Below are 18,306 nucleotides of genomic sequence, written 5' to 3'. Positions count from 1 at the left end.
GATTGTGGAGGGAGAAATGAAAAGGTGCACGATGGGTCAGTCAGAGAGAGAGAGAGCGAGAGAGAGACTCTGACTCTGAAAGAACCTGTGTGTGCTCGATAGAAGTCATTACTCATTTGCGTGTGTGACTACTTGGCCACTGAGTGCCTTTTTGTTTATGTTTTATGAACGACGCTGAAGAGTAATAAAAATACTCAAGTTGACAGTTCGCTGCCTCCTGACTCCTTCATTACCTAGACAACGAACCTTCTACATATCTATACTTTTGAAAAAAGGAGTATTTTAACGTTCCAAAATTGGACCCCATTCACTTACATAATAAGTGTTTATCAGTGTTGTATAAAGTATCCATTTGACATACTTGAGTAAAAGTAAAGTTATCTTCATGAAAATTGACTCAAGTAAAAGTTAAAGTAGCTCATGAGAAAATGGCTTAAGTAAAAGTATTAAAGTAACTGATATTAAAAGTATCAAAAGTACAGGTAAATTGCATAAATTACGGAACAGTTCATTAAACCCATGGCAACTTATTTGATTGACGGTGCTCAACATTCTCATGCCATCCCAGATGTGTATGACTTTCTTTCATCTGCAGAACAAATAGAAAGATTTTTAGAAGAATATTTCAGCTCTATAGGTCAATTCCATGCAATTGAATGGTGGTCAGACATTTCAATCAACAAAAAGCACATTAGGGGAGCATAAAGTTATCCATACTTCTACAGTTGTTAAATCCATGTCTTCTGAAGCGATTCAGTTGGTTTTGGGTGTAACCAAACCAAACTGTAACTCATTTTCACTGTATATCTTGCCATTGCAATCTCTAGGCACGATCATGAATTCAAGCTTGATTTCACTTTCTAGTGCTTAATGCATGCTCGGAGCACTAGGTGGCGCTATAGGAAGTTTAATCAAACTTGATTGCCAAGAAGACTGCTAGTTATATTTTGGTCTATTCTCACCCAAAAACTATTTGATCCATTCAGAAGACATTAATGAAACGACTGGAGTCTTATGGATTACGCTTATGCTGCATTTATGTGCTTTTTGGAGCTTTAATGGTCACTAACATTGAATTGACCTACATAACAGCAGTATTCTTCTGAAAACTTTTTCATAAAAATTAAATAACATCATACACATCTTGGATCGAATGAGGGTGAACAAAATTAGTTTTTGGTGCATTCAATTCAAATCATAATGATCATATTTATGGGATTATGGGGCCAATAAGCAACCACCTAGAACACCCAGCTTTGGCAAAGTCCATTCACATCTTCATAAAATATAATAATAAATACTGTTGGACATTTTCATGAGTGCTGATAATTATTCACAACCATCATACCTTGTTTAAAACACATGTGATTGACATTTATATGAACAGGTCTCCTGGAAAGGCAGGAGATTGATCACACATAACTTCATTATTTCACAGCTTTCATAAAGTTTAAGCAAAAAACTTAACATTACTTAATAAACTTTAATTAAACATTAACTCACATGAGCATTTTCTTGTCTTCCCCAGTGGAGACAGACGACAGAACACGTAATCTGGCACGCGCTTCGCTTGTGATTTTGATTCAGATGAATGATTCTCAAAACGAATCATTCAGATAATTTTTTTAATCTCATTGTTCAGTTCAAAGGAATCAAATTTCTTTCAGCAAATCACAAATAACTATCGCCGATACGCATGCATTTTTGCATGTACCGCTGTTATTTTTTTTAAATGTTCAGTCACAAAAGTAAAGAAAGCGTCTGGACAAATTTATCGGAGAACATGTTCTCTTCAAAATGTAGTAAAGTGAAAGTAAAAGTCCACAGAAATATTTATACTCAATAAAGAGCAAATATAAAAAAACTGTACTTAAGTATAGTAACAAAGTATTTGTACTTTGTTTCTATACACCTCTGGTGTTTAATATAACTGTCACGATCCTGTCACTCAGTCAGTCCAGCTTTTGACAGAGTCGTGACATGATTGTTCTGTGTCTGTCTTGTGTTTTGTCTTCTGTCTTTGTGTGAGCGCACGGCTTCGTTTATTGTTTTCCTGCCATGCGCCCTTTGGTCGGTCTTGTGTCTCATGTTCGGAGCATGGTGTCTGGATCCTGACTTCCCTGCCTGGTTCGGTTTTGGTGTCGGGATCCAGACATTCATATTTCATCTCTTGTCTTATATAACCGTGAGTGCATTGCACTTATGTCACCTTGGTGGATGCACTCATGTCAATAATTTGTGTCCGTCTCTTGCGACCACGGGCTAACTTTGCGCTCGCTGAGCGCCAGAGTTGAACTGTCTTAACGCCGTGCTGAGGTTCGGTCACTTCGGTCTGAGGTGTCGGGTTTGTGGTGGCCGAACTCTCGCACAGATGTCCTATCACATTTTGTCACCTGTTATGTGCGCCGCGTGGTGTTTGCCTCGAGATGTACGCTCAGGTTTTGTTTAGTCTGAGAAAGCATGGCATTGCTGTGTTAGTGTTGCCGTGCATTCTCTTGTCTCATCTGTCGGTTGGCATGAGTTCAAGTTGCCTTACAGTTTCATGTCCATGTCGATGTTGAGTATTATACCTGTTTCTGTCAGTTCCGGTTAGTCTTGGTCCCTTTTAGATTGTCCCAGTCCTACTTCAGAGAGATCCTGCATTGGACTGTGTTTTATCCTCTTCAGGGCAGTTATTGTTTTGTTTTTTGTTTATTTTTTGTATTAATAAATCCTTTTGTTTTTTCACTCTGCGTTTAGGTCCTGCCTCTGCTGATTTGTGACAGTAACTCAGATTTGTGTTTTTTTATTTAAAGGTGAAATATGTTATTTTTGCCATTGTGTGAACGGCTTGTAACGCAACTTAAAAAAAAGAGCCCATTCCGGACGTCCTAGATTGCCTATTAAAGCCTGTAGACTGATTTTCATGTGAAGGGAGCGGGTCGCTTTTGCCGGGAAAATCCAACGGATGTGTTGTTTATGCGCACTCCCGAGAGCCTTGCCTCAGACAGTAATAGCTTCTCTTCCGCTATTTAACATTGACAGCAAACTGCAACACTATGTAACGTTATCTTAGAGATGGAATCCAGCAAACGTCCAGCTCCCAGCACAACAACAACAACTTCAACACAAACTCAAAAAAAACATTTATCTTCTGAATCCCATCTGGCTAAGTGGGAACGTGATCGTGGTCGAGTGAAAACTAGAGTGAACTTCGTTTGGTTTGGGGATCAAAACTGACCCTGAATTGGCACTCATCTTATTGGACATGTAAGCTTACATAACTGCAAAGCATGTGAAATTTAGTGCCATAAGGATTGATCTGTGTTATTTTAGCTACACTACAATAACACATGATATGTATGCTAGACAGTGTTCAGTTGATGCAAAAAGCTCCATTCATTAGTGTAACGTAACTTGGTTAAACAGAAAATACATATAATCTATTATTATAAAACAATAGCGCATCGATATAACAAAATGACAGTTGTGATGGAATCACATCAATAATCAAGTTATATTGATTAATAATCAATAAAAATGTTTCAACATATTTATAATGTGCAGTCTATTTTATAAACAGCTACTGTCATCATCCACCAAATTTAGCTAACAGCTATTGATAAAGCTGGCTAGCTAGCTAACGCCAACATAGGCTATTGTATAAATGCAGTCAATGTATCATGCAAATAAAAGTGAGATAGTCAGACCTTTTTACACACTTTGTTTTTGCACTGTTCCAGCACTGGAGAGTCAAAAATAATATAGTCTCAGTGTTTGTAGTAAAACAATTATAACTGTGTAATTTTAATTTTGCTAACTCATCTGCCAGCATGATGCAGGTGATCACGTTGTCTCTTTTTGTTTTGCTTATGGTCATGTCCCAATGTAGTGTGTGCACGAGCACGAGCAACAGGTAGCTGCTGCAGTTCACTTAACGGCCACAGATGTCATTAATAACAAGGGTTTCTAAATCTTACAAGTCAATTTATTTTTGTGGTAAACCATATTATGCCACAAATGCTGTCAGTTTAACTTGTATTGAGCCCAGAATAATACTTTAAGTAATTATAAAACATACATAGATAATTTTTGAATTAATACTAAATCACAACAAGACAAAACTTGGAATTTTTACTCAAAACATTGTAGTTACTGAGACAGCCCTTGTGAAAACTTCTCTGTGCAACAGCTAACCACGGTCTACCCTGTATGTTCAATGTTGCCCCACATGTCCCAAGCCTTAATCTCAGAAATTTGCTCATTCAGTTCTGTTCTAATTAATCTGATTTATCTGGTAATCTGACAAACTATAAGGCCAACGGTCTGTTGACACCTGAACACCAACATTAATTTGTGTTTGTTGACCATTTAATTTAAAAACCATAAGGATAAATCCCACTCTTTGCTGTTATTACATATTACACCTTTCTGGAAAGGCTTTTTGCTTGATGTTGGAACATAAATGCATAGTTTTACTGCCATTCAGAAACAAGAGCACCTGAGTAAGGTCAGACACTGATGATGAGTGATGGACCCTGGCTCAGATTCTGTGCCAAATCATCCTAAAGGTGTTCAGTGGGGTTCTGGTCTGCTTTGTGCAGGCCATGATGGGAGTTTCCACAAACCTTTGGTCATATCGTGTAAATAGCCTCCATAGACCATTTTCAAAATACAGTATTTTTCAAGGGCAGCAGAGGGCAACCTTTGCTTATATTTTACTTCTCAATAATGCTGCCAACATTCAATTTTGTCCATAAGATCACATACTTGAAACTCCTTTATGTCAGGCACTTTCTTGCTTCAATGCTCCTCTCAGTTGACCAGACTAACCAGAAGAGATTTGAAAGAGCACAGTTCTGAGATATGAATCTTCTGAGAAAAAGACTAGACACATGTGGGCAACTGAATTCATCAGGTCATATTTATAAATGGAGCATGACATTCTTACCAGTAGCTGCTGATATGAGACTGTGTCATTTTATCAATTCTCCACATCAAAGCGTTGTGTAGTAAATTAGGACAGGGCTCCCATTTGTCTCCAAGAGCCCAGAGCAGAGGACAAACTCCCTTCCTAGTTTTGACTTATTGGTTCTCCTCATATACTACATGGCCAAAAGTATGTGCACATCCCCATCTAATTAATAGGTTTGGCTTGACCCCTAATTCAGTGAAGATAATCTTGTTTTCATTTTCTCAGTGAGTGTGAGAAACAAAGCATATACAGTAAACACTCTCACTGGACATCTTTTGTGATTAGAAACATTACAACATTCTTGTCTACTGGTTATTTAATTATTTGCTGTCCTTTGTGAGGCTTTAATTCTTATCAAAGCTGAACATTGTTTACACACTAAGCACACATAGCGGAGCATTAATTTCCTGTTTTGTTAATTAAAACCACCATTCTGGTGTTGTGCTGATTTCTTACTACCTACTGTTGTATCCTTATGCTTAGGGGTAGGTCTAGGGCTTTAGGGATAGGGACCAATGACTTCCTACTCTGGATAGGTGTGGGTATAGGGGTGAGCTTTCGGGATATGGAGTAAACAGGTAGCGAGGAGTAAGCTCTGGTGGGGAGTCATATTTCAGCACAATACTGAACCTAAAGATGCCCAGAGCACCACACCCTCGGTTTCTCCTATATTTCTTTGTACACACCACCAGAGGGCGAGGCAAACTCATGGATACCAACAGAACTGCTCAGTCAGAATTGCATCAGTGAGCTGAACAGTCTCAGGGGGTTATGATAAATCCTCATCATCAATCAACTGCTTTAGCTACTATTGTTTTCCCAAGTAATATAGAATGAACCATACTGCGACATTCAGATACGACAAATATTTTTCTTTGCAGCAATAAAAAGAACACAATGACAGATATCCATAATTTAAGTAAAAGGGAAAGGAATTTTTTATAAATTTTCTTAAAAATCCCTTACAGTGGTGACTATGTGCTGTTGGAGATATTGAGTGTGTGTTTTTATGTTGAACGCCCCATGGTAGCGGAAACAGATGCCGCTGTTGTCCAAATCCGTTCCACCTGTTCCTGGAGTGAAAATCTAGCATTTGGACAATGCACAACTAGTCTAGGCACACCCAGCAGTGCCCAGTGACACATGGGCAGTGTCCTAACACTCATTTCTTGCAGTATTCATTATTCTTATATAGGATGTAACACCACAATGACTTGTATATACCCCTGTCTAAACTCTACTGGGGAATAAACATCTTAAACCAGCCTAAGCAAGCTGGCTAGTCTTAGATGTCTCTGAATCTGGTCTGTTTTGCTGTGTGTGTGTGTGTGTGTGTGTGTGTGTGTGTGTGTGTGTGTGTGTGTGTGTGTGTGAGGGCGGGGCGGGGCCGGGTCGTGATCCTACACACCCGGTCCCGTATTAGGCTAATCAAGCCTTCGAGAGGGATAAAGGTCGACTGCAGAGGATGGTGCGGGAGAGAGAGATCGTTAAACATGACGGACATGTCCGTCGTGTGTGTTTGTCTTTTGTTTAAGTTTTATATTAAACTATTATTTATATTGACAAGCCGGTTCTCACCTCCTCCTTTCCATTGATCCTTTTACAGTGTGTTTAAGGCATTTGGGTAACATAGAAATGTGTTTCATGTGGTAACATCTAAATGAACTGGTTTTATTGAAAAATATTTAAAGGTGCACTCAGGACTTCTTTTCTCATTGAAAAACTTTAACTCCTAAAAAATGAATAGTAATTTTGAACCATACATTATGTATAAAATCATGAGCACTCACATAAGATTTAAACTCCAGTCATATAAGTTACCTTAAAAGCAGTTCTTCATGGAGAGGGTCCCCATGTGCTGCCATGTTAGGATCGCATGACCAGCCAAATACTATTTGCTTACTCTACTTCATAGTAGCTGCCCTTCTATTGGATACTTAAACTCAGGTATTAAATTAATCATGGTGGACTGTGAATAATACATTTCTACAATGGCGTCAGCAACTGTAAACTATTGTGGTTGAATGTAAAGTCCAAGACGACATACTTAAAAATGCACTTAAAATATGAATGAATTAATCTGACTACATTAGGTAACACACAAAACATATTTTTTAAGCATAAGAAAGAAATAGATCCTAGTTACTACTTTTTAATTAGACCAGATCAAACTATGTAAGACTATCAAACCACCTCAGATTTAAGCAAACAGAGCCTCATGAGAAAAATCATAGTTACAGGTTAAGGGTTAGGGTAAGGGGGTTGACTTTATGGTTAGGTTTAGGATTGGAGGTGAACTTAGGAAAAACTGTAATAACATTGCTAGGAATGGGATGATATATCAAATTTCAATATATCATGAATAAAAAAAATGACAAACTATATTGAGGCAAAACTCGATATTTTGAAAAAAATTGTTTTCTGTCCATGTGATCATAAATGAAATGACCCGTCAAACGTCATAATCTCTCTATCTATGTGTTTTTTTCTGTACTGTTTACAGAGTTCAGACAAAGTCCTTGAAGAGCTTGTGCCTGAATTTAGCTTTTAGAAATGCAAGTACTTGAATACCTGGAAATTCGCTTTGTTTTGTTGAAAAGTGCTTGAGATTAAAACGGACCATTTCTTCCGTGTAAAATGTATCCATCAAAGATGAGACTGCGCACTCCACTTACACTGAATAAAGTGTCCATTAAAGGTGCATTCAGTAATTTGGGACTAATATAAAATGTTTTACACATTAACATATGAATTGTGTTTTTGTGAAGAGTGATCTGAATAGTGTACATTCACATGAGATGACGACTGTACTCATAATATTTTTCTATAAAAAGTGTTTTTAATATACATGGTGCATGTCACCCCTTCTATGTGTTTTGTCATGTTGAAATTACATGATCAAACTTTAAAAAATTAAGTGTGTAGTCAATGTATATTAGTAATGGACACTTGTCAGCTGTGTTTACAAATGCAACCAGAAAGCAACGTGATTTTATATTCTTTGTTATCACAGCTAAGGGGGGCCATCAACCTCCACCTCTATGAAACGTATCGGTTACCTAACGTAACCTCGGTTCTCTCTAGATGATGGAACGAGTATTGCGTAAGCTAGCTTACGCTACGGGAAAGATTCATCTTTTCTGAGATATTGAAGCCAAAAAATTATCCTTAATTTTTGTATCCATTATCAGCGCAGTCGCGGCGGCTGCAGACCTTGAGCGAGCTAGCTAGCGAGCTCATAGGTTGCTCTCGCGGCAACTGCTGCAGCCTATAGACGAGCTTGGGCGAACTCGCATCCAATGAGAAGCGTCAGCGCTCACTGCAACAAAGCCCGCCAAAATGGGCGTGACTAGAGTGCATATAAGCGTAGTTCAGTAGGCTGGAACCCTGGTTTTCATTGACTGAAGCGAAAAGTAGACTGCGTGGCGCGAGCACGGCCGGCTACGCAATACTCGTTCCCTCATCTAGAGAGAACCGAGGTTACGTTAGGTAACCGATCACGTTCTCTTCACGAGAGGTTCTCTCGTATTACGTAAGCTAACTACGCTCACGGGAACCCATTGTCAGCACCGTGCGTGCCAAGCATCCACTGTATGAGCCCCAGGGAATTAAGGGGGACCGTGGGAGCCCTTATGAGTGGGAAATAATATTTGGCGGCAAGAATGCGGGTCATTGATTGTGTAATACATAAGCACATAGTGGGAAGGAGCGACAAGCGGCGGTGCGGTCTGTGTGGAATGTGTCCCATCAGTGCAGCTCACCAGGGAGCTGTAGCGTATAAACCGCTAGTAGTTTTGCCTGCAGAGCGGGCACTTCCATATTGTAAAATCTGACAAAGGTGGAGGGAAGTCCATCCGCTGCCACACATATGTCGTGAATGGAAATCCAGCTGGACCATGCCCGCGAGGATGCCATGCCTCTAGTGGAGTGAGCCCTAATGCCCAGCGGGCATGGCAGATCTTTGGCGCGTATGTAGCAGCAATAGCGTCCACTATCCATCTAGATAGTGTCTGTTTCGAGCAGCCAGACCTTTGGTGCGCCCTCGAGCGAAGCGAAAAGCTGCTCAGAGCGTCTGAAAGCGGCGGGCGCGCAGTATACAATCTCAGTGCTCTGACCGGGCAAAGGAGATTGGCGTCGCGTTCAGCTAACGGGTGCTGGCAGCGCCGATAGGAAATGACCTGTGCTCTGAAAGGAGTACCGATCACCTTGGGAACATAGCCGTGTCTAGGCTTTAAAATGACCTTGGAGTCACTTGGTCCAAACTCAAGACCGCATGGCGCTGACAGACAGCGTGAAGGTCTCCCACGCGTTTGACTGATGACAGGGCAGTCAGAAAAGCGGTTTTGAGTGAAAGGTATTTCAAATCCGCGGATTGAAGTGGTTCGAAAGGGGGCTTTCATAGTTTGAGAACTATAGAAAGATCCCAGATAGGAACCGATGGAGAGCGGGGGTTCATCCTTCTAGCTCCCCTGAGGAAGCCGGATGACCAGCTCGTTTTTACCCCATGACTGGCCGTGCAGGGGTTCAGCGAGCGCCACAGCGGCCGCCACATCACTTTGGCGTGGATGGGGATCTGCCCTTATCCAGCAGCTCTTGTAGAAATCTGAGCAGCGGCGACACCCCACATGTCCAGCGGGTCCAGGTCTCGGTCGGTGCACCATTTTGAGAACACAGACCATTTTGGCGCATAGAGTCTTCTAGTGGAAGGGGCTCTAGCGTGTATGATGGTGTTTATTACTCCTTCTGGCAGAGCGGCGGGTAGTCGTTGATCACTCGCATGCAGCGCCCAGCGCTCTGGGTGGGGATGCCAAATTGTGCCTTGAGCTTGAGAGGAAATCTGCTCTCACTGGGATGGGCCCGCGGCTGTCAGTGACAGCTGCGTAAGCTCCGGGAACCATGTCTGATTCTCCCAGCGGGGCTATGAGGAGCACCGGTGGCCGTTTCCCTGATCCTCTGCATTACCTGTGGCAATAGCGAGGCGGGAGGGAAGGCGTAAGCGAGCGTCTGGGCCAGTCCTGGGCCAGCGCGTCCTCAGCTTCGAGAAAAATATTGGGCAGTGAGAGTTCTCTTTGGGCGCTAAAGAGGTCTATCTCCGCTCTGCGAATAGGTGCCATAGCGTCTGGACTGTTTGGCGTGCAGGGACCATTCCCTGGGGAATATTGTCTCTGGACAGTCTGTCCGGGCCGTCGTTCAGGTGGCCTGGCGCGTCGCGTCGCCCTCAGCGGCGCAGGTGGCACTGGGACCAACTCAGTATGCGTTTAGATCAGATGGAAGAGGTTCCTGGATCTGACACCGCCCTGGCGGTTTAGGTAGGATACCACAGATCTGTTGTCGAGCGGACCAGGGCGTGGTGACCCTGAATGACGGGAGAAAGCGCCGCGGCGTGCTCGACCGCTATCATTTCCAGACAATTTATGTGAAGGAGCTTTTCCTGAACTGACCATAGGCCGAAAGCCGGAGAGCCCTGCGCGGACCGCGCCCCAACCCGTGTTGGGCGGCGTCTGTCGAGATGACTTTCGGCGAGATACAGCTCCCATTGTCACTCCCGCTGATACCATTAGGCCACTGTCCAGGGCTGCAGAGCTGAAATACAGGTCTGAGTCACCTTGATGGGCTGGCGGCCTGTGGCCCAAGCCAGGCGAGGCAGTGGTGTTTAGCCAATGCTGAAGCGAGCATGTGCAGTAAACCCAGCTGAAGTACTGCTGCGGCTGAGGCCATGTAGCCTAGCACTCTCTGAAATTTCTTCAGAGGTGTGAGGCTGTTCATCTGAAATAGCCGTGACTAGTAAGCTGCACCGCTGGCTAGCTGTGTAGATAAGCGAGCCGTCATTGCCACTGAGTCTAGTTCTATTCCAAGGAAGGAAATTGCCTGACTGGGCTGTAGTGAGCTCTTGGTCCAATTGACTGCAAGGCCCAAACTGTTCAGATGACTGAGGAGAACTGTCCTGTGAGACAGAAGCTCCGTATGTGATTGTGCCAAAATCAGCCAATCGTCCAAATAGTTCAGAGTCGCAAACCCTGACTCCGCGGGGAGTGCGGCGCCCAGCGTCCATGCGCCGTGAAAGTGCGAGGTGCTAAGGACAGAGCGAGCGGAAGGGCGGTGTATTGATAAACCTGGCCGTCGGCGAATCTCAAGAATGGCCTGTGGCGGGGATTTATCTGAATCTGAAAGTATGCATTTTTCAGATCGAGAGAAATAAACCAGTCCCCTGGCGCACATCTTGTGAGGAGTTTGCTGGTTGTAAGCATTTTGAGCGGTCTTTTTGCAAAGCTTTGTTCAAAACCCTGAGATCTAATATTGGTCTGAGGCCGCCGTCTTTCTTGGGGACAAGAAAATAGCGGCTGTAAAACCCGACTTCAGCTCAGGGAGGCGGCACTCTCTCTATGGCCCTTTTGCACAGAAGGTTTGCTATTTCTGAGCGAAGCATGCACGCTGCTTCCGTGTTCAAAAGTAGTTTCGAGCAGGCTCTGAAGCAAGGAGGGCGGCGATCGAACTGTAGCAAATAGCCCTGTTTTATTGTGCTTAACACCCATTCGGATATCCCTGGAATATCTTCCCACGCTTTGAAGCGTAATGTTAGAGGGTGAATGGCCAAATCGCTCTGATTGCGCACACAGCAGCTGAACAGAATGTGTGGCCGCTTACTGTGCTTATGCTGGACTGCTTCGCGAGACAGCATGGACGAAGCTGTTCTGTGAGTGACTTCCGATTGAGGTGAATGGGGAAAGAGTCACGTCTGTTAAGTGATCGCTAAGCATAGCCACGAGCACGGGACTTACATACAGAGAAGTGTTTGCTGGCCGTGTGACAGAAGCGGGCAGAGAATGGTAGCGCGCGTATTACGTGGCGCATTTATTGACTCTAACACTCGAGTGGTTAAGTAACGGCTTTTGAGTGTGCTCTGATGGGGACACGGGCGTGTAATGCTTGTGTGTAGAGGTGAACACTAGATCGTGGGCACATTTTCTACACATAAGGCTGAGTCGTGTGACAGAGCGGCCAGAGAATGGGCGCTACGCACTGGATTAGGTGGGCGCGTTTATTAACTCTAACACTCGAGCGGGTCGTAACCACTTATGTGAGTGTGCTCTGATAGGGACACGGGATGTGTAATGCTTGTGTGTAGGGGTGAGCACTGGATTGTGGGCACATTTTCTACACATAAGGCATGTTTACTCTTTACAAGATTTCTTTGGGTCGCCGTGAAAGGCGTTTGAGTGCAGAGCAAGCGGGTAGTATCACCGGCTTGTTGGCTGCTGAATCCACCACTGCAGTAGCCTGAGAGAAGGGGACTGACAGGGGCGAAGCTTTGGCGGTGGTCCGGCCGTGGCGGGACTGAGCCGTCGTTTTCTCAACAACGCTAGGAGGACTTCGGTTGCTCAGGTTTCAGTACAATCTTAGGCCGAGGCCCGCAGAGGCGGCTGTCTGGCGCTTGATCGAGGCGACGCCCTGTCGACGCTGAGAAGTCTGGCTTGTTGAGCTGGAGCTGTGAAGAGGCTCGTGCAGGAGGCTGGTCACGTGGGCGGCCTGCAGAGGAGCTAGTGCCACGAGGCAGAAAGAGATTCAGACTCTGAGATCAACAAGCCCTCTGTCTGTAAGAGGCGGCCATGGAATGCAGAGCAGATCGCGGCTTGGCGGCTGGCAGCGGTATAAGCGCGGCCAACACAGGCGGAAGTAGTTCTGCAGGCCTTAGGCGGGAGCACCAGCTAGACCGCCATCTCACGGAGGGCGGGCAAAGGTCGTGGCGTGGAGTCTGTTGGGAGCCTGTTCAGGGGCGGTGACCACTCGAGCCCGAGGCGGTCGGCGGCCTGTGTGAGGAGGCGTTAGTTCCCCTTCGACTCCGGCGCGGGTCCTGCTGGATTCCTGGGCGAGGAGGAGGCGTGTGAGCCTGACCACTCCTCGCTGTCGAAGCCATGATGGAACAGCCCTTATCCTCCGCTTCTTCGTCCGAGATGGCAGCAGAGCAGCGGCTCGGCGGCAACTCGCGGCGTCGAGTGGGCGGGGAGGGTGAAAGCGATGCTTTCGAGGAGGGGCTCGGCGAGGCAATCGCTTCTACCACTGGTTCCGGCAGCCTTTGAGGCGGCCTTTTTACTGCTTGCGGCTGAATGGAAAGCGGCGTGCGGCTCGGTCCTGGCGCTCGAGTCGAGCCCGCAGGGTCGACGTCGGAAGCTCCTCGCAGAGATCGCATCCGCCTTCAGCGAGGCGAGCTCTGCATGCCCCAATCCCAGGCAGAGGCGCCAGATGGCGTGGCGGTCTCCGGTGCTGAGAGGGCGCAGCATGAGCGCAAGTGGAGCGAGACATCTTTAAAAGACACTTCGTACTCTTTTGTGAAGTTCATAAGAACTAGCTTGCTTTAAAAAGGATACGTCGCCGGATGGCGTAGCTCGCAGGGCGGCTGAAGGTGGCGAAGACGGCCGGCTTCTTCGGCGCTATCCACGCTTGCTTGATGCCCCTCAAGCGGCGAGCGGCTTCCAGTTCAGAGATCGCGAAGAGCTTCGCTGAAGAGATGAAAATCAGGGTTCCAGCCTCACGAACTACGCTTATATGCACTCTAGTCACGCCCATTTTGGCGGGCTTTGTTGCAGTGAGCGGGCGCCTCTCATTGGATCGCGAGTTCACCCAAGCTCGATCTATAGGCTGCAGCAGTTGCCGCAGAGCAACCTATGAGCTCGCTAGCTAGCTCGCTCAAGGTCTGCAGCTGCCGCACTGCGTTGACAATGGATACAAAAATTAAGGATAATTTTTTGGCTTCAATATCTCAGAAAAGATGAATCTTTCCCGTAGTGTAAGCTAGCTTACGCAATACGAGAGAACCTCTCGTAAGAGAACGGCATACATCTTCATTCATTTAGTATCTTGGCACAGCGAATGATGTGGATTTTGTGTAAGCCATGATGTTGGTTTGCTTGGAAAAAAATAACAAGTGGACATGCTAAATTTGATCATCAAATTCTAATCTTTCCTTTACCATAACATATTGTAGCCTATCTCTATATATTTGAGGTTTATTTTACACTAAGCAGTTCTCTAATAAAGGTAATAATTGTCTTTAGAAATATTTTAATATAAAAGTTTAATCTTAGATAGTCTCCAAAGATTATTGATATGAGGGACAATAATAATCTGTCTTTAACTGTATATAATGTCTTTAATTTTCGCTTGAATTCTGATGTTTGTTTTTAGGCAAAGCAATTATTTTATAGTAGTAATAAATAACTTTAGAAATCACCTCAATCTCTGACATTTTCCAGATGCAAATGATATTCCAGAGCTGGGGAGAGCAGAGATGATCCTGCTTATCCACATTGATAGATGGCATTTAACACCACTGTCGTATCGATGCTTAAAGTACACGAAGTAGTGCAATGCTAGTGCTAGATAGAGAACAACGGAATGCCCCTTTAATACCCTCTAAAAGTTAAAGGAAACATTCATTTTAATCACAAATTGCACGGATGTGATAAAAACTCAGACCTCTCTCTCATTAATAAATTAGCAACAACAGCTGTGCGAGTATACGCGTTAAACTCTTAAAGTGACAGTACCTTTATAGTACATAGTACACAGTACATATATTGTTATACAAACAAATGTAAACTTAATGTTATTACTTGTAAATAGTACACGATATTTCACACATTGACAGCTCATAATATTATTATATATACAATTTCAAGAAACAATATTAAAATATTAGAACAATAAAAAAATAAGAACAATACTTGTTCTTCACATGTTCAGCCTGAATGTAGCCTACTATTTTTGAAGGTTAATTTGTTTGTGGTCTTTTCTAATAGTGAAGGGTATATAAGAAACTAATTTAAACTTTGAGCATTTATATTTTACATTAAAAAACTTTATTTTGATGAGAAATTATAATGTGCATTTTGCACAAACATTTAAACAAAATAAAAATGATTTTTATGCTATACATTGTCATTAAAGTGTTATCATATCGAATTGAGATAATATTGAATCGTGAACCTCATATCGTATATTGAACCGAATCGTGAGATAAGCATATTGTCCCATCCCTAAACACCACTTGTTAGTTTGTTTATTTTTCAGAGTACAAGTCATATGTTTTTGTACTAGCTCACCATCTTGAGCTCACCAAGTTCACCATCTCGATTTTTTTGTTTCTTTTACTCTGCAAGGTTGTCATTGATGTGTTTTCAATCTATGATGAATTTAAAGAAAAGGAGCACAGACTATTTCCATTCAAATTAAACTCTTAAGCCGAGCACATTTAAGAACATTTATTTTCGCATTCATTATTGAGTACATCTTAAGTGCAAATAGTAAAGAGTCAATGGCTAAGAGAATGAACAACACTTAACACTGTACAAAGATTGACAGATTCTAACTGGCAATGTAGCTTCCTTCTCTCTCTCTTATGTTTTGTATCATTTTCAAAAAAGAAGATCAATGACAGCACCTAAAACATGAATCTCTGTAGCTCTTTTAATAAGTCCTGCAAGAAAAGAAACCAAATGGTATGAATGAATGGACCATATCTAATCAGAGCGATGCTAAATAGATGCATTTGTGCCCAACATTACAAAAACCAGGAACCTTAGCATATCCATGCTTCTAGCTGACAATGACTATTATGTAAATCATGTTTACAGATATATTGATAAAAGAGGAAAAGCCCCACCCAACACCCAAGACACAAAAAGCTTTTTTTCCCCCAAGAATAGTGTCACAGGAGAGCAATAAAGCTGGAGAGATCCTTCGCATACTACAGAGAAAAAAACATTTTCAGCACAGAAAATTAAGAGAAAAAGAGAATTCATTAGCACTTAAGACTCTTGACTTCATGCACTTTGAGCAACACAAAATAAAAATTACATCTAGTCTTTTCCAGTTTTGAATTGTATGTTTCAAGGTTACTTCAACAACTCATCAATTAGTTGTACTTCTCACTAGAGCCTGATTTGAGAGATAACACGCTTTGTTTTATTTTTTAGGCGAGGATGGGACTTCTGCACAGCTTGGCTTTGCTCAAGATGTCACAATGTGTACAAAGTAGAACTATGTTCCAGTGATGTTTTCTGTATGTGTGTCTAGTGTCTGAGTGTGTGCGTCTGTGTGTATGTTCAAAGAGGAACCCTTGACCATCATTCAGCTCTCCTTGTAGTGGGATGGTCAGGAGCTCACTACCTCCTCCAGGGGCTGTGTGGGGCCTACTCAGCCTTTCGTTTTGCCCCAGGAATCTTCTCCTGGATCCTGTACAGTCAAACACACTCACAATTGAATGTCCATATATTAGATGCATAACTATGCATTCAGATATAAACATTTACTCCTCTTATTCTACTAAAAATAAATGCATAGATGAAGGACATACTTTCCCACCACAGAGTTGACTTGGGTCCTTATTAGCTCCACATACTGGTCAATCTGTGCCTAGAGGGAGAGAGAGAGAGAGAGAGAGATGTGAAAAACAAATGCAGGAGATGTAGTCATGTTGCCTGTGAATTATACATGATGCTGTAATCATGGTAACAAAGGTTCCACTCTGACCTGGTATTTCTCATAGACCACAGGCATGGAGAACATGGACACCACCACTGAAGCATGATGCAATGTGAATGAAAACATAAGAAAGAAGATTACACGATCAGAAAATACAGATTTCCATTCAAAACTGTGTTCATTGAGCTCTATTTCTAATATAGTTACATATGTAAACATCTGGGAAAAAAGAGTCTCACCCATAATAAGAAGAGTGAGACCATTGAAGAGGGCTCCCAAATAGGTCAGCAACCACATCAACACTGCAAACTTTAGTTGAACAAACAAAACTAGCAGTTAACACATACCAACCATTTATAATGTATTTTTGCACCAGTTTAGTAATCTGACAAGCTGAGCAAAAGCAGCAATGGACTGAATTATAAACTGCATATATACTGTATAGTATATAACAATTTACATATAAAATATTTATATATAAAAGTATATAACAAGACTGATCCAATAGGGTTCAAAAGGTGTTAAACCAATCAAATGTGTTAGTATAGTGTTAATGACTAACTTGTGCATTATTGGTTATCGATGTTAAAATTAAGAGAGCGTTACCTTTAGTGAGTCCACCAGATCCTGAACCAAGAACAGTCTGCGCAGTTCTTTCAGTGTGCTGTTGATATAGTATTGGGTGTTTTCTGCATACCTCTGCATTTGATCATGGGACAGTGACATCTCCACATCCAGATATGCTCTTTACCCAAATAATGGAAAACATTGTTAGAAATATTAGTCATATCATATAGTTATAACACAGTAATAGCATAGTTATAACACCATTGTTGCATATGCACGCACACTAAAACACAGAGCTGTCTTACTTGAAGGGATGTCCCTCATCTGTCTTCTGCACAGCCTGCAGTACAGACTTGTAGACTCTGAAGCTGATGGTGGCAGAGAGAGCAGCCAGGGCCAGATAGGCCACCACACTGACCACACTGAACAGCATCAGAGAGAACAGCAGCAGCAGTACACTGCCAAACACCAGCCCACTCTGCTTTAGGTCCCGCCAGTATAGCAACTCCAATGCTGGTTAGGGAGAAATTGAGGGAGAGAGAGAAAACATGAGTTGAAAATGAGGTGAGGTATAAATGTGTATCATGCACAAATGAGAAGGCAGGGCATATATTTTTCCAATTAACACTTTTTATTGATTCAGACAAATGAAACAGAAAAGCATACATATATACATGAATCAACTTTTAACCCCCATTATTCCCTTTCCCCCTCCCAATCCCAAACCCACCCTGACCCTCAACAAATATCCCTGCCCTTCTCTGTGCACAACTCATGAAATGAGGGCGCTCCAGCTGACTTTCATCCCTTAAGGATGACCTGTCTGTCGATCATAACACTGGCTAGGACCCAATTTCTTATGTATTTATCCCCTATATTATTGACAACCCCACCTAAAATACAGAGTCTGGGGCAAAATGAAATTTGAGTGTCCAATAAGTCACACATAAACCTCTGAACCCTCAACCAAAAATCTTGGATCTTAACACACCACCATAAAATCACGGGTTGTGATTGGCATCGCCAGCAGGTGAGTGTATCTTTAAGACCAAGCCTATTCAATCTAGAGGGGGTCCAACAGAATCAATGTACAATTTTAAACTGCTTAAGGCGCAACGTTGTATCTCTAGATGTAGACTTGACGTTTTTAATAAACCACAAATCTTTCTCCCATAATCTCTTGAGAGAAGTTAAAGCTCAGTTCTCCAGACTCTGAATTAGCAGGACAGTACACTGATGCCTCATGGCCTTTTCCAAAACCACTCCCAGAGTATCCGCTGCTCTAGGGGTGTGTATACTACTCC

General features: G+C 42.9%; 1 pseudogene; it reads right to left on the bottom strand.

Moving 5' to 3' along the window:
- Nucleotides 1-15,198: 15,198 nt before the first annotated feature.
- The window catches only part of LOC127623909 (reticulon-3-like), a 42,412-nt pseudogene continuing 39,304 nt past the window's right edge, over nucleotides 15,199-18,306 (bottom strand).

The sequence above is a fragment of the Xyrauchen texanus genome, chromosome 30 (assembly GCF_025860055.1).
Source record: "Xyrauchen texanus isolate HMW12.3.18 chromosome 30, RBS_HiC_50CHRs, whole genome shotgun sequence".
Lineage (NCBI taxonomy): Eukaryota > Metazoa > Chordata > Actinopteri > Cypriniformes > Catostomidae > Xyrauchen > Xyrauchen texanus.
The sequence above is the reverse complement of the archived record's forward strand: the minus strand, read 5'-3'. Positions and strand labels throughout refer to the sequence as shown.